Consider the following 18,112-nt stretch of genomic DNA (forward strand, 5'->3'; position numbering starts at 1 on the left):
ATAAAAAAATGACATAGAGCTATCCACACTGTAGAACATCCAGCTCATTTCACAGTTATCACAAAGCTCTACATTCGTAGCACAAGTACAGTTGATCTCGCTAACAAAACAAATTAATATCCCCGATTTCCACAGAAATGGTAATTTTTTCTCAGAACAGGGTGTTCCCGTTTTTGCGAGAGCAACTTGGACGTCCCGTAGTCGAGCTAGTATCATCTTTGCCGCCGCCCGGGACGCACGGCACACGCGCGCGCCGATCTATCGTCATTTTAAATATTCAAAATAAAATCACATAACACATCGTGATATTAAGTGGATATGCTTGTGGTGATATTCAGTGCCAATGTGTGCTTTGTGTTCGAGTGACAAAAATCGTAAGTACATGCTTGCTACGGAATGTGATTTGTGAATTTTTGCAGTTTTGTCCAAATGGTTATAAATAACGTGGTTATTTGGATCCGTTTGGGATAAGAATTACAAATCAGGGTTTTTGTAGGTAGTTTTATGGGAGAGAGATTATAAGGGACTCATATAACCTCTGTGTCCGCAGTCGTTAAATAAACAGGACTTAATATATAACTCTACATTTGAATCGACGTTTGTTTTGTGAGCTTAGGATGGGATATGAATTTTTATTGTGCTTTAAAGTGTATAATATATAAGGGTTTAGTGATAATATGTGGATATTTGATTTATCATCAATTTTATACATGATGGTTTCAAAAAGGAATTGAAATTTTTTTATAGTATGATACTTAATACAAGATTAGATCCAATAGTTTTACAATACGCAATCAACCAAATTAAAATTAAAACTCCAATCAAGTAAAAAAAACCGCAACTATTTTGTGTATAAATATTTCTTAAAAAAATAATAAATCCATACTAATATTATAAATGCGAAAGTAACTCTGTCTGTCTGCAGTCTGTTACTCAATCATGCCTTAACTACTGAACCAATTTGCATGAAATTTGGTATAGAGATATTTTGATACCCGAGAAAGGACATAGGATAGGTTTTATCCCGGAAATCCCACGGGAACGGGAACTATGCGGGTTTTTCTTTGACTGCGCGGACGAAGCCGCGGGTGGTAAGCTAGTATAGTATAATTTTCACGTGTTACGGCTCATATTCTGTGCGATTCTAGCTTTAAATTCTCGTATGCTTTATATTTTATTGCCCTATTCTTAAAGCTTTACTGTAACTTTGGTCTACGTTTAAAATATATTATTTTCTGGCCAGAAATTTAAGGCATTCCTTTGTCCTTTACAGAGATAAGTTACGCATCAAATAATACTGTGTTACAATGACGCTTTTGTTTTTTTTTTTATAACTGAAAAAAATAAACAAGAGTGTTAATTTCCCGAAAAATAGAATACATAAGTGTAATATAACTTAAGAATTAATTTTCATGCTTATTTATGGAGTATTTGATATCTTATTAATATATATATATAATATAAATCTCGTGTCACAATGTTTGTCTTCAATGGACTCCTAAACCACTTAACCGATTATAATAAAATTCGCACACCATGTGCAGTTCGATCCAACTTGAGAGATAGGATAGTTTAAATCTCAAATCGTTTTGGAGAAAGCGGGCGAAGCCGCGGGCGGTAAGCTAGTTATATTATAGTTTAAATAAATAATACTAGGATGTATATCAAACTTGAAATATGAAGCGACCACTTAGTAATATTACACCAATTTGTAGTGAAGATAAAAACGTGGGATAAGACTGTTCAATAAAACATTTCTGAAAATGTCTTGAGATATCTTATATCACATATTTTTATTTCAAAAATACTTTTTATTTGTAAAGAATAATTCTTATTTTGAGGCAAGCTGTTTCTCCTAAACACAGGTTGCCCAGTAACCTAGCTAGGGAAACATTGGCTTGTATAAATAATTGTTTTGGTAGCCTTTTTATTTATATACTTTTACATGACTATTAATTGTATACCTATTGTAATAAATTGTAATTGTAATTATTGTATGAGTGTATGTTTAATAATAAATAAATAAATAAATAAATAAATTTATTTAAATTTATTTTTTGTAAGTATTATTTGTACAATTTTTGACATCATACATGAGAAAAAGGAGAGCTCGATTATTATTACATTAACTAAGTCATTTCCTAGCTCTCAAATTAAAAATAAATTTACCATAATAATTTCTTTAAATTAATACATACTCCTATAATTTTAAACAATCATCAATTTAGAAAATAGTCAATCATGCTTTTTCAACACTCACACCATTTTTATGCGAAAAAAATATTTATTTTATGTGTTACGAATCATTTTTAATAGTGAGATTTGAATTCACTACCATTATCTTTTTTACGATTAAATTTACTCATTTTCTTTTATTACCTTTAAATAATTACATCCAATATTTTATTAAATCTAGGTCAACCTGGGCGAAGACGGGACAAAATATGACTTGTAATATTTTTAAATATTATTCCTATGATTCCTACATTGTTACACGTTCTACAAATCGGTTTATTAGTTCTTACGTGATCGAGAAACTAACAAACGTTTACAAATTTATAATTCTATTTAAGTGCTAAAGGAAGTTTAATGATTTACTAGAGTTACGAAGAACGTATTAAGTTATACAAAACGCATTATTTTCAAACAGCGTTTTGATTCTCCTTGAAAATTCTTTTTAACAAAATAAATATAATAAAATTGGAATCATTATTTAACGATTACGATAAATCCAATTAAATTTCAGATGAGATTTTCAAGACTTTTCAATTTACTGTATACGAAAGTAAAAATAAATATGTAATCTCTTTCCTCCAATCCAGCCTTGAATCTGACACAATTGGTTAAACTTTTTTTTGTATGTTTCTAAAAATAAAATCTTGAATAAAATACGTAATTTAATTGTCATCTATACATATAATAAATCTGTAAAAGGGTCAATTCTGTACATTGAAAATATTGAAAAAATAAATAGCAGGGGGTGTTGTTACTGGATCGATACCAAACCCTGTGATTAAAAAAATTTTTGTCTGTCTGTCTGTCTGTATGTTCAGGCATCACGTGAAAACTAACGGTTCGATTTCGATGAAACTTGGTATAATTATACCTTATTGTCCTGGGCTTAAAATAGGATACTTTTTATCCTGGAAAAATACGTAGAAAAAAAGTAAATCTCAATTTTTCCGCGCGGACGGAGTCGCGGGCGGAAGCTAGTAAATAATATAATCGTGTGAGCAAAAGGAGGCCGATGTATAGTCTGAACCATAAAATGCATGTATACATACTTATCCATAAAATTCTCCATAACAAATATATGGCATTTTAATATGACGTTCCCTTGTAGTACGTGCTGAATCGGAATTTTATTCAGTTTTTAATGATTTTAAGATATAGGTTATGTTATTTTTTTCAAAAATTATGCTGGGTACTAAGTAGGCTCCTTTTTATATGAATACTAGGTTTCCGCCCGCGGCTTCGCCCGCATAGTAAAAAAAAAAACCCGCATAGTTCCCGTTCCCGTGGGATTTCCGGGATTGCGTCATTTTCCCAGGATAAAAAGTAGCCTATAAGTAGCTTATAATATTAGTATGGATAGATATTTAGTATTTCCATTGTATATTTTTTATACTCCCTATTAATTTCGATAATTTTGCGACGTTTTATAGCTAAATAAGTGAATAAAGTTTACTTTAAATATGTAGATAGATCATTTAATATTGATCAAAAAGTTTAAAATGTCGAACTACAGAGTATATTCAAATTAAAATTATTTATTTCTTCCTTTTACAATAGGTCCTTAACTAATTTGTGATTGGAACACTCCTAGTAAGCAAATAAATGCTTGTGTCAGGAGGTTCCGCTCTTCCTTAACACTTTTAGACACAGAAACAGAAATAAAACAATATGAATGAATACAATGTAAAAACACAAAAGAAAAGAAAGAATTTAATAAAATCTCTGTATGTGTGTGTGTGTGTGTGTGTGTGTGTGTACGTATATTATGTATGTTTTTTAAAGAAAAAACCAGTAAAGCATCTATAGTCGTAGTAGAACTATAGTTTTGAAAAACAATGAAATAAAATATATAATTAAAGCGTTAAAATGTAAGTACGTAAACTTTCTTGTTCAAATGTTTGAAAGAAACTAACGAGGCAAAGTGCAGTGACTCTTGGAGTGGGAAGTTATAAATTGACTTACAATACATAAGTCGGTCAAAGCGTTTGTAACAATCTATACTTATATTATAAAGCTGAAGAGTTTGTTTGTTTGAACGCGCTAATCTCAGGAACTACTGGTCCGATTTGAATAATGATTTCGATGTTAGATAGCCCATTTATCGAGGAAGGTAGGCTATATATCATCACGCTAACACCAACAGGAGCTGAGCAATGCGAGTGAAACCGCGCGGCACAGCTAGTAGTTGATATGTCGTAAATAAGGAATATGGGGGAACGCGATTTATTTTGTATATTTTTTATTAATATTTTAAGTGAGAAAATTTAATAAAGAATGTAAATTTGAACACACTTCCTGTAGTATTCTAATATAAGATGCTCTTTTAAAATCATGTCAATACTAATAAATAATATACGAGTATTATAATAAGACTATCTAAAACGTGAAGGATTCCGCATTCCAAAACTAGTCACAAATAACGATAAATATCTCACCTCGTTATACCCATCAAACATATTATAATTTATATCCCACCATATTGACCTTTCAGAACGCATTAAATTTATATTACGGACGAAACATTCATTAGTTTAAATCAATCAGACCAATTACTTGAAATAGATGTCAATAATTATCACTAGATGATCAATCTGTCGAGTTTAATATTATCTATGTTTCTAAATATAAGTGTATGAAGGAAAATTTAATTAAGACTGATGCCTGATTTTGCTCGTATTTGGAAATTAAAGAGTTTTTATCTATAATCTATACTAATATTATAAAGCTGAAGAGTTTATTTGTTTGAACGCGCTAATCTCGGGAACTACTGGTCCGATTTGAAAAATTCTCTCGGTTTTAGATAGCCCATTTATCGAGGAAGGCTATATTTCGGTTTTTTACATCAACATATATCAATAATAGAAATACATATTATAAATAGATTATTTTACGTAATAATTCTTTTATAGGAATCATAATTAAATATTTGTTTAATGGAGTATGAGTTTGGTATCCAGAGAGAGGATATGAGCAAATATCAATAAAGAACCAGCTTAAAAGGGGGGATAAATGTTTGAGTGTCTGATTTTCTGTGACCTAATTTCTACTGAGTATACGATGTCATTAGTCTTGTCATTATATGTCTTACTAGCGGTCCGCCCCGGCTTCACCCGTGGTACATATTTCGCAATAAAAGGTAGCCTATGTCCTTTCTCGGGTATCAAAATATCTCCATACCAAATTTTATGCAAATTGGTTCAGTAGTTTAGGCGTGATCGAGTAACAGACAGACAGACAGAGTTACTTTCGCATTTATGATATTAGTAGGGATTTCATTTTTGATTTCCTCACTATTTACTGTTCTTTTGGTACCAGGTTAAGTAGCCTATATGCAAATTCAGACCATAATGTATCTCTGTGATGAACTGATCAGCTATAGTTCTTGCGTAAAAGAGTAACTAACATACTTAAAGGCACTACAACTTTATACATTTTTGCATTTTTAATAGTTGAATGATTAGTATTTACACTAAAGTGTAAAAGTAAAAAGCATTTTTTTTTTATTTCATATTATGTACACTGCCACTGTCAGGATGTCAATATGTGGTGTCCACTGAAAATCAGTGGAGAATCTAAGTGTCTTATATGTCCTTAGATTCTCAAACCACTGAGTGGATATTATCCATTTTGTGCCGTTCGCGTTGTAACTAGTTATATGTTAATTTTATTTATTTTTATTTTTTATGTACTTAATGTGCATCGGTACAAATAAATGTATTTTCTTTCTTTCTTTCTTTCAATTAAGATAAATTTAATCAATGAAACTGTTAGATACAAAACTTTTTTACATATCACAACCACACTACTCACGTTGTAAAATTTAATTAAATTATTATTCCTAACAAGATCTAGCCTTATCTATGTCTAGTAAATCTAGACAGACAGATTGCGACCTGAACCGGGCTTCCAATTTTAACCTTAAAAGCGTCAAGCGAATAACGAGACCGTTTAGAAAATGTAAATCCGCATTCTTAATAAAACTTAATAGCCATTGAAATAAAGGCCAATATTGTTTTTTTTTTAAATTGACACATTACATATGTATCTACACGGGAATTAGCAGTTCGCACTTCCAATTTGAATGTGCAAATATATTCGAGCCTTGGAGCCAAATATTTAAGGATTGTCAATAATGGTTTTGTAATGAATGTTTCCTATTTCCACCTAATTATGGACAAAAGGAAGATTGAAACGTAAACCAGGTTTTTAGCCTATGTTTGATGATGATAATTATTAAAATATGACTCATGATAATTGGATACCTAGATGTTCCGTTAAATTGATATGTCATGTCACAAATTTAATATGGTGCCCATGTATGGCGCCCTTAGACATTTCATACTTTCTTGATATAAAAAATTTTTGTCAAAAGTCTTTCATCCTATGATAAGGTTTTTATTCATTGAATTCATAAAGAATAATTAATTTTATATTTAGAAAGTAACAAAGAAAAATATAACCGTCTATTTTCTCAATGCAAACCGATCGAATTATCGGGTTTAATAATAAATTATCATTACTTTATTGCATAAATAAAGTTTTCAATTTGTTAATAATACTTATTTCAAAGTGTAATAATCTAAGCTCTTTATAACATTTTCACAATCTAGGATCGAACCCAGAACCGTTCCATGTACCTATAAACCAGTAAACAAAACACACTCTAACTCACACTCAAACTATTCTACAAAGAGTACCAATATAGACATTAATACCTAATATAGATTATACAAAGTCACTACAAAGTATAAAACAAAGTCGCTTTCTCTTTCCCTATGTCCCTTTGTATGCTTAAATATTTAAAAATACGCAACGGATTTTGATGCGGTTTTTTAATAGATAGAGTGATTCAAGAGCAAAGTTTTAGTATATAATTTATTAGGTTTTAGACAAAGCGGGCGAAGCCGCGGGCGGTAAGCTAGTCTATAAATAAAAGTTAAATACGGGTTAAATGAAACACACTGGAGTCTAAACAAAAGTTTATTTAGCATATAAATAATTATTCCTCTTAAATACTTTGCGAGTTCTCAGAAAACTTCTGTTTTCAATATAAATACAGAGGGAGTTAACACATTTATTATAACAGCATTTTCTTGTGTAATTCTCTGCGAATATTAAATGAATTTAGCATTTAAATCTAGTATTGTGTTATTTATATTTATAAGAATGTTAAATAGAATAATGAACCTTAATATTTATCAGTACATTTATTTATGTAGTTTTAATATTATTATGTACAATTAAATTGTAATATTGATAATATGATTTTAAAAGAGCATAGAGTTTCTTGCCGGTTCTTCTCCATAGATTGCTTTCCAAATCGGTGGTAAATGTTAAAAATATGTAATGACGATTCAAAAGTGCTTCTAGAAGAAGTCTAATTGAATAAATAAATGTTTGAGCTTGATTTTTTTTTCTTTTTTTTTGTAATATATGAGCACAATTCTACTTCAAAAGTTTATTTATTGCGTGTGTTCTAGACAACTTATTCACGTGATTTAGTTATATACTCTGTGCAAATATCCGTAATCTACCCATCCAAACGGTGTCTACAACTACGTTGCTTAACCTACTTATCTGAACCGATACAAACCTCAAGGGGATTTCGTGTTTCCATTATTTATTCACATTTTCTCAACAAACTGGATTAAACGGTATTTCCTGTTTAATTCTCTATTGCCATAGATCGGTAAATATTTTGACATAAATACTGCTGAGTGAAGTTAGGTGCGAATCAGGTTATACCAAATATTAGGGCGTACGTCAATCTAATCGATAAACAATATGCAACTCTGTTTATAATAGCGTACGGTAGGTTATTGATTGAATTTAAAATCGAGTTAATACGCATTTTTGGATCTCCTTTAAAACAATTAGTTAAGGATGCCAATGTTGAGTGAGATTGGAGATTAAGATGGGATTAGGATAGTAGATGGGTTAGGGATATCCTTAATCCTTTTATCCCATCTTATGGTATGAAACCTTATGGATGAAATATCGTTAAAACCTCTACGAGATTAAATTGAGTGGTTGCCTCGTTAGGGTTTTGGTAATTATATTGTATATTTTGTTTAAATGAAACATACATTTTCAATATTAAATAAACATTTTATGTTTTTATGTAACTAAGCTTATAACTGGAAAGTTATTGATTTTCCGATTTGAATGATAATATTATTATGTTGTACATAGAACATACCATACATGATACTTACTAAGAAGAAAGTGTTTTTATCAGTTTCGTTTCGGAAAAGATAGCTAATTTATTACGTAAACAAATTTAAATTTATTCAACAAATTAACCTACAAACGTTATGAATATTTTATATCAAGCTAAATAGCAATATTTCACTATTCTACATTGATACGGGGAACAGAGAAATGCCAAACAAAGGATTGGAAACGCTGCAAAAGTTTCAAATGCAAATGAACTCGGAACTTTTCGTTCGAAACAAACGCGGACAGATGTGTGTAGTCCCTCGTTACCACACAAAGACTGTGCAACGCAAGAAAGTTGTTTTCTATGGTTCTTCAATGGGTGTCCGCTGTCCAAGTTAATGTATACTGTAGAATCTACAGTTATATACACCTACATCCAGTGTCATATAGCTTTTGGTTCTTTTATTAACATACAACATACTAGCTTTCCACCTGCGGCTTCGCCCGCATTTGAAAAGAAAAACCCGCATAGTTCCCGTTCCCGTAGGATTTCCGGGATAAAACCTAGCCTATGTTACTCGTGGATAATGTAGCTTTCGAATGGTGAAAGAATTTTTAAAATCGGTCCAGTAGTTTATGAGCCTATTCATTACAATCAAACAAACAAACAAAGTTTTCCTCTTTATAATATTAGTGTAGACAATATATGTGTAATAGAGTATATTGTAAGTTTAAAAAAGAGTTTTATGCATAAATATATAAAATTATACGAGGCTGGGTGTTAATTAATTGTGTGTAATAATGTCCTATAATATTTATTTATTTATTATTTATATTTATTAATTATCTATGTAAGTATTTATTTAAAATTTTAAACGTATGTTTATCAGTCATCTGATTTCTATAACACAAGTGAAAGCTTAGTTTTGTATCTGATCGTGCCGTGTATGAAAACTGTCCTGAAATATTTATTTATTTATACGTAATTTTACTCGGGTAACGTGTCAAATGCTATAGAATTCGGAATACTGGGTGGAAATAAATGCGAATGTATGTATGTGGTCCCTCGTTTTCAAACAAAGACTCGACGTGAATGCAAGAAAGTTTGTACGGTGCTTTCTATGGTTTTGAATGGGTATAAAATTGATTTTATTGCTTTTGAATAAAATCAATTTTGCACAGGAGTTGTGGCAATAAGTAGCTTAAAATTAATCTAATTTAATATATAAATATTACGTATATACTGGAATATAAATAAACAAGCAAAATCTTACAGACAAGTTTATGGTAATTTAAGTACTGTATTTTTCTCAATTATTGTCAAAATGCAAGTGTAATATTACAAAAGCATAAATGAATATTAAAAAAAATGTGTGCGTGTAGTAGGTAGTGTACACACGTGAGAAGTGAAACTTCTTTATGAACTTATTTTTCAAAAATATATGCAACTTTAATAATTTACTGTATTATGCAACTTTACGTCGATTACGCGTGGTAGGTATAAGAAAAAGATGGCGCGTAACGGAAAAATGTTACACTAAATTTTTTCCATCCCCGATAAAGAAGTTTCACTTCAAAAAGTACGTCAAGCGTGTGCCAACTTTTTCCCTGTTATTTTATATCAAATAACAAATATATTTTTTAATACGGCTCTTTTAAAATCATTACGGATAGATATGTTTAAAATCAATGCGGCTAGATGTGTCGAGTCCCCGAACGAACGTAAGTGCAAATTACAGGAGAGGGAAGGAGTAATTCTATCCTGGAATTCCTAGGATTTCTAGAACTTTGTTAGCTCTTTGCGGCAATAGGTACTATTGGGAACTGAAATAGGAATGTATTATTGGACGAAATAATTGGAAACTAACCAATAACTTTATAGAGATAATGATCTTCTGCTTTGTATAGAGTATAGACTATAGACTATAGAGAATTGGTTAGAATTCCTTTAGTTTGATTCTTGATTTCTGCATAATATTTTTTTAAGATTTCAAAATAACAGTTAATATTCAACACAATGTAATTTATTGTAGAGTCTATTAGTTATAATAGAGAATATTCCAAATCGTTATAGGTATTTTATTAAAAAACATATTGGATAAAACTCTTATTGCAAGCATAAATAATTTCCGTAACAAAACTGAAAGAACGGTCGACAAAATGAAATCCTACCTTACATTTTCCCTCCTTAACCGTGACCCGCAAATTCCTTTTTTAAACTTTAAATAATTCTAAATTTAAAACCTCCGTCTACCTAAAAATTCTTTCTTCGAAGCAACGGTTTGCTAATTCTTTTTTCAAACGCTTCGCTATTCTGTTTTTAAAATTGCGACTTGGTAATTCTTTTTTCAAAAGAGTGATGAATACTCTTTTTGTAATGCAGATGTCTCTTTTCAAATTATGAAATCTTTAACACTGCAGTACGAATAAATAGTGTTTTATTTTGTTATTTTGTCACTATCCATATATTTTGCTATCCATCAAGGTTTACTACCTACTAAAATTCTTCCATATATCGAAATCTATAGTTTGGTATTATTTACGTATTTTTACTTAGTGTACTTTTATAAGTCAAAATATAAAGTCTTAGCGAGATGATATATAGCCTATAGCCTTCTCGATGAATGAAATCTAACACCGAAATATTTTTTTTTCAAATCGAATCAGTAGGTACATAGTTCCTGAGATTAGCGCGTTCAAACAAACAAACTTCAGCTTTATAATATAAAGTATAGATACGATTATAAAACGGAACGCATTTATAAATTAAACAGCTTCCTTAATTATACCGTAAAGTGAACTTCCTAAGGCTGTAATTATTTATCGTTATCGTGTCGTGCCCGGATACGTCCCGTATCGTCTCCGGTTATCACGACATTCTCTGACGCATTTTGTGTTTTTGTTAGAAGAATATTATTTTGTATGGTGTGGTATTTTTAATCTATACTAATATTATAAAGCTGAAGAGTTTGTTTGTTTGAACGCGCTTATCTCGAGAACTACTGGTCCGATTTGAAAAATTCTTTCGGTCTTAGATAGCTCATTTATCAAGGAAAGCTAGAGGGTATATATTATCATCACGCTACGACCAAACAGGAGAGGAGCCACGGGGGTGAAACCACGCGGAGCAGCTAACTGTGTGATATATTATTATAATGATACTTAAAAACGTGTCAAACCGTTGTTTAGTTATAATTGTTATAAAAATAAATATTTATTCATTTAAATATTTAAGAATTTTCATATCATATTAACTAGCTCGTGACTTCGTCTGTATATGGCATAAGTAGAATAATCATTTCCTCATGAAATGGCCGCAACTGCTTATAACTTGCTTCTAAAGTTCAAAAACTTGGTAGAGATGTTTCGTAGATTAGGTACTAGGAAGACGGATAAACATTTTAATAATTGCCATTTTTAGGTATCGAATTTTCAAATTTGCAACTGCAATACTAAGACTTTGTAGCTTACAAAGTCTTAGTTTTCAAACTAGATGGCGTTGCAAGATACGTCTGAAATATGTTATATATAATAACTAGTTTACCGCCCGCTGCTTCGCCCGCTTTGACTTAAACCTAATAAATTATATACTTAAACCTTCCTCTTGAATCACTCTATCAATTAAAATAACCGCATCAAAATCCGTTGCGTAGTTTGAAAGATTTAAGCATACAAAGGGACATAGGGACAGAGAAAGTGACTTTGTTTTATACTATGTAGTGATTTTTCATTCATAAAATAATTCATTTCATTAATTTTTGTTAGAAATTAAACTCATAGAAAATTTACTACCTCATAATTGCAGTTAATAGTATTAGTAATTTTAAAATAGTCGAATAAATTAATGTTTGAATTCGAACATGTTTTATCTGTTTATTTAGTTTCAGAACTGTAATAAAAGAAAGCTTATCAACGGCAAATTAGAATCACATTAAAACGAATGTTTGCGTGTAACGAATTATCTATGTTAAATGTTTTTCGAAGTTTTTATTTTTCTTTTCGAGGTTTTTCTTAATCGAGAAAAACTATAAACTGATATTGGGGTTGTTTCAGTTTTTATTGGTGTAGAGTTGATTTATTAGTTGGTAATTCGTCTTAATAAACTTGTAGTCTAGTGGTTAGTGTCTAGCTTTGCGTCTGTGAGGATCGGGTGTTCAATACAGGTTGAAATGTCCATTGTGAAAATCATAAACTTGCATATAGCATTGTTTTTAGAGCTTATTTTCACAGTTGAAATGATTTTTAATATGTATTTTTAGTTTATATGAATAAATTTATTAATTTAATTTAATTGTATTATTGATGAATAGTAAACTTATTAGTCATAAACTACATTTTTAATAAGTAAGCGTGCATCGATTTTATTCGTCTATTGAAACTCTGTTATCTTGATGAAAACATAATATGATAATCTATTAATGTATATTTAGATTGTTATTGTGTTCATTACAAACATAAGTACATACAATCTATAGAAAAGGACCATAATTGTATAGCGATAGTCATCGATATTGATTCACTATTTTTATTATACACCATTTTTCATTTTGTATACTGGATTAATTATTATTAATGTATAATATCTTACAGTGCATTTACATCAAACGAGCGAATGCTCATACTAACCCCACTATGTCAAATTCTTTTAGTGTGAATAGGCGCAGAGCATTCTATCGTTGTTCTTACAGCGACTTTCGAAAAGATTCTACGCAATGTTCTAATCCATACTAATATTATAAATGCGAAAGTAACTCTGTCTGTCTGTCTGTTACTCAATCACGCCTAAACTACTGAACCAATTTGCATGAAATTTGGTATGGAAATATTTTGATACCCCAGAAAGGACATAGGCTACCTTTTATTGCGAAATATGTACCACGGGCGAAGCCGGGGCGGACCTCTAGTACTGAATAACACTGAATACGAGTTTTCGTTTAGACTAAAGATTACAAAAGAATTCTCTTGCTCTAGCTCTATGTCCGTTTGATGTAAATGCACCGTTATAGAAAATATAAAAACTGACTATAATTGTTTTTAGTCAATCCATACTAATATTATAAATGCGAAAGTAACTCTGTCTGTCTGTCTGTTACTCAATCACGCCTAAACTACTGAACCAATTTTCATGAAATTTGGTATGGAGATATTTTGATACCCGAGAAAGGACATAGGCTACTTTTTATCCCGGGAAAATGACGCAATCCCGGAAATCCCACGGGAACGGGACTGCTTTGACTGCGCGGGCGAAGCCGCGGGCGGAAAGTTAGTAAACAATAAATCTTGGTATTTACCTTTTTATATTAAATGAATGTATAAAATATATGAAAAGACACACCTTTAATATTAATTAACCATTTGTTGAAATGTAATGAAGTAGGCAGTGACAAATTATCAAAATTTAACCATTTTTTGTGGAGCAACGTTACAAACTTCGACCCTTGTAACACCCAACTTGTTAAACTTTAGGGATATGTGAAGGATTTTAGTGATGTGCGCAGGTTTTATCGATACATACTAACTTTTAACTTTATAATAGCAAATAGGGAATGAAATTTGTGTTGGAATAAATTTTCAGTGAAGCATTGCGTTGTTTTTGGATAAGTACCGTATTTCATTAGGTTAATATTTTTATTTATTCAACGGTAAACTTTATTTAATCTTATTAAACTGCAAAGCAAACTGACAAACAGGTACTAATAAGGTAATATAATTGATTAAAATGTAAGATCGAATATTATTGTTCTGCAATGTAACTTGCCATTAATTTAGATATTAAAACAAAATATCGATAATAAATTCATCGATATCACACATCACTAGCTGTGTATGTTACATAACGTTACCCAGTACTTTGTCCCAATTACCTGTAATAACTTCGATGTTTCAACTTAGGTAATACACGTAATATTAATGTTCTATAATTTTCCCCGTTTGAATGTTTTCGCCGATTATTAACTCGGTTATTTTAGCAACAAGTTTGGATCATTTGCAAGTAAATAATATTAAAACTAATGGTCTAAATTAGTTTTTTAATGGATAACTGTTTTTGTTAATTGATTACGTTTTAATAGAATGTCTGTTAAGCTAGAAAGGTCAAGTCAGCAGAATCACTCGTATTATATCTCAAAATTTAGTGCTCATTTAGTGCTAATTTAGTGCTGATAACAGATATTTGGTGCTGTGATAGGAGGACTAAAAATCAGAACACTGCTAACTTTTCATAAAGCTAGCAGTGTACCATTTGTGACCGCGCTATGATACAGTTGGAGCGAGGGGCACATCTGCTAATAATTTAGTGCTCAATTAGTGCTGCCTGTACAAGCAAACAGATATTTCAAATTTTTTTTTATAAATTTTAAAAAATGAGAACACTGCTAACTTTTCATTAAGCTAGCAGTGTACCATTCGTGACCGCGCTATGATACGGTTGGAGCGAGGGGCACATCTGCTAATAATTTAGTGCTCAATTAGTGCTGCCTGTACAAGCAAACAGATATTTCAAAAAAAATTTATAAGTTTTTAAAAATGAGAACACTGCTAACTTTTCATTAAGCTAGCAGTGTACCATTCGTGACCGCGCTATGATACGGTTGGTGCGAGGACACATCTGCTAATAATTTAGTGCTCAATTAGTGCTGCCTGTACAAGCAAACAGATTTTTCAAAAAAAAAATTTTTTTTTAGTTTTTTTAGTATACATAACTGCGAACATAACGATACGCATACGAGCAATCATAGAGCTGAAAGATCACTTTAGAATCGGTAGTGGTGAAACTGATTAGAGTTACTAATTAGTGCTCAATTAATGCTACCGGTAAACCCAGAAAAATTACAAAAAAAATCATTCTAGAAAGGTCAAGTCAGCAGAATCACTCGTATTATACCTCAAAATTTAGTGCTCATTTAGTGCTAATTTAGTGCTGATAACAGATATTTGGTGCTGTGATAGGAGGACTAAAAATGAGAACACTGCTAACTTTTCATAAAGCTAGCAGTGTACCATTCGTGACCACGCTATGATACGGTTGGAGCGAGGGGCACATCTGCTAATAATTTAGTGCTCAATTAGTGCTGCCTGTACAAGCAAACAGATTTTTCAAAAAAAAAATTTTTCAGTTTTTTTAGTCTACATAACTGCGGACATAACTATACGAGCAATCATAGAGCTGAAAGATCAATTTAGAATCGGTAGTGGTGAAATTGATTAGAGTTACTAACTAGTGCTCAATTAATGCTACCGGTAAACCCAGAAAAATTCCAAAAAAAAATCATTCTAGAAAGGTCAAGTCAGCAGAATTACTCGTATTATATCTCAAAATTTAGTGCTCATTTAGTGCTAATTTAGTGCTGATAACAGATATTTGGTGCTGTGATAGGAGGACTAAAAATGAGAACACTGCTAACTTTTCATAAAGCTAGCAGTGTACCATTCGTGACCACGCTATGATACGGTTGGAGCGAGGGGCACATCTGCTAATAATTTAGTGCTCAATTAGTGCTGCCTGTACAAGCAAACAGATTTTTCAAAAAAAAAAATTTCAGTTTTTTTAGTATACATAACTGCGGACATAACGATACGAGCAGTCATAGAGCTGAAAGATCAATTTAGAATCGGTAGTGGTGAAATTGATTAGAGTTACTAATTAGTGCTCAATTAATGCTACCGGTAAACCCAGAAAAATTACAAAAAAAATCATTTTTCAACTGCTCGGTAAGAAAATCGAAGATTTTCAAAAATCGAAAAGCAAACAGATTTTTCATAAAAAAAAAAGTTATGAAAAATCTGTTTGCTTGTACAGGCAGCACTTTAACTTGAGCAGCACTAATTGAGCACTAAATTATTAGCAGATGTGCTCCTCGATCCAACTGTATCACAGCGCGGTCACGAATGGTACACTGCTAGCTTAATGAAAAGTTAGCAGTTTTCTCATTTTTAGTTCTCCTATCACAGCACCAAATATCTGTTATCAGCACTAAATTAGCACTAAATAAGCACTAAATTTTGAGATATAATACGAGTGATTCTGCTGACTTGACCTTTCTAGCTTAACAGACGTTTTAATAGAATAATTCTTCGCAAGAAAGAGATGAATTATTTTTACATTTACATACAAGGACTGGCTGTGCCCTGCGGTTTTACCCGCAGTGCTCCACTCCTGTTGGTCTTAGCGTGATGATATATAGCCTATAATTATATAGCCTTCCTCGATAAATGGGCTATCTGACACCGAAAGAATTTTTCAATTCGGACCAGTAGTTCGTATTAGCGCGTTCAAACAAACAAATTCTTCAGCTTTATAATATAAGTATAGAATTGATGATTTTGGTAAATAAATTCAATATATTTATTTATTTTATTTATTAAAAAAGGTTCGTCAACAGTCGTTACATAAGCATAATTATTACAGTAGGTATTATATGTTACTAGCTTTCCGCCCGCGGCTTCGCCCGCGTTTTGAAAGAAAAACCCGCATAGTTCCCGTTCCCGTGGGATTGCGTTATTTTCCCGGGATAAAAAGTAGCCTAGGTATGTCCTTTCTCGGGTATCAAAATATCTCCATACCAAATTTCATGAAAATTGATTCAGTAGTTTAGGCGTGATTGAGTAACAGACAGACAGACAGAGTTACTTTCGCATTTATAATATTAGTATGGATTGATTATGCACAACAATTAAAGATTAACACAACATTGACAGAAACTAGAATAATAAATATCTAATTAAGTACTTAATTGATGGAGAAAATCTCTTCCACATTCAAAAGCTATGAATATCGAGAATAAATAGCTTTCTGTGACAAAAGCTATATTTTGTTATAAGTGAAACTTCTTTAGGCGTGTTGAGAGTAAAATTTCACGGTCGCGTCATGGCATAACCGGCACGTCAACAAGCAAGGCGACAGTTTTTTGGTATTTTTGAATCTTGTCCAAGATGTTTCACTTCTGACACGTGTGCTCGGCACACATGTTCTTTTTTTCTGGACCTTATTGATGATAATCCTGAATATTTATCATACTTGTAAGTTTCACCGGTCACCCATCAACATACTGACCGCGCGTCTCGTCGCTTAACCTGTATAACATATACCGTTAATTGTAAACGCTTGAAGAACATTAAGGTAAATCTTCTTAAGTTCAGAAATCCCTGTGGATGGATAAAAGCGAGAATATTGAAGGATTTCCGAACGGTTAAACTTGTTTACAAGTTTATGAATTCCTGTACGCGTAATAAATTATTTAGATAAGTTTATATTGAGTGTATGAAAATTGTATGTTTTATTGGCTAGATAAGTGAATAAATAATTTTGAATATTGTTTAGCACTGGTTTTTTGAATATTTTTAAACGTTTTTATCTAAGTGTGAGCGTTAATTTCCTGTGTAAAAGTTTCAGAACGAGTCGCCATTTTTGGGAAACCATTCGTATGTAATGTCACAGACTGTAATGTGTTGTATTTAAAGGGTTGTGTGTGTGATTACTTTCTATTTTTTTAATCTTTCCTTTCTGTACATTTTCAGCTGTTTCTTTGTACATTCAACATGGCACCATTTTTAAAAATTGTTTGTGAAATATTCCGAATATATTTTACAGTTTTTAATGTTATGCGTTATGTTTACAAAATGTGAAAGATTTTTAAACATTCCTGGTTTAAACCAGCCGGATATATTTTTCAACACCCGTTTTAATGCGTGTATGCGTATCATCAAAAATACGAGTCGG

The 18,112-nt window shown here is 31.4% G+C and overlaps 1 protein-coding gene across 1 annotated transcript in view; it reads left to right on the forward strand.

Annotated features, from left to right (window-relative positions):
* The first annotated feature begins 242 nt into the window (after positions 1-242).
* The window catches only part of LOC123702884 (alpha-2Db adrenergic receptor-like), a 298,954-nt gene continuing 281,084 nt past the window's right edge, over positions 243-18,112 (forward strand). Inside the window, exon 1 of the mRNA XM_045650725.1 lies at positions 243-374. The gene's annotated coding sequence lies outside the window, so the exon portion shown is untranslated. The remainder of the gene's footprint in view (positions 375-18,112) is intronic.

Source organism: Colias croceus, chromosome 24 (genome assembly GCF_905220415.1).
Source record: "Colias croceus chromosome 24, ilColCroc2.1".
NCBI lineage: Eukaryota > Metazoa > Arthropoda > Insecta > Lepidoptera > Pieridae > Colias > Colias croceus.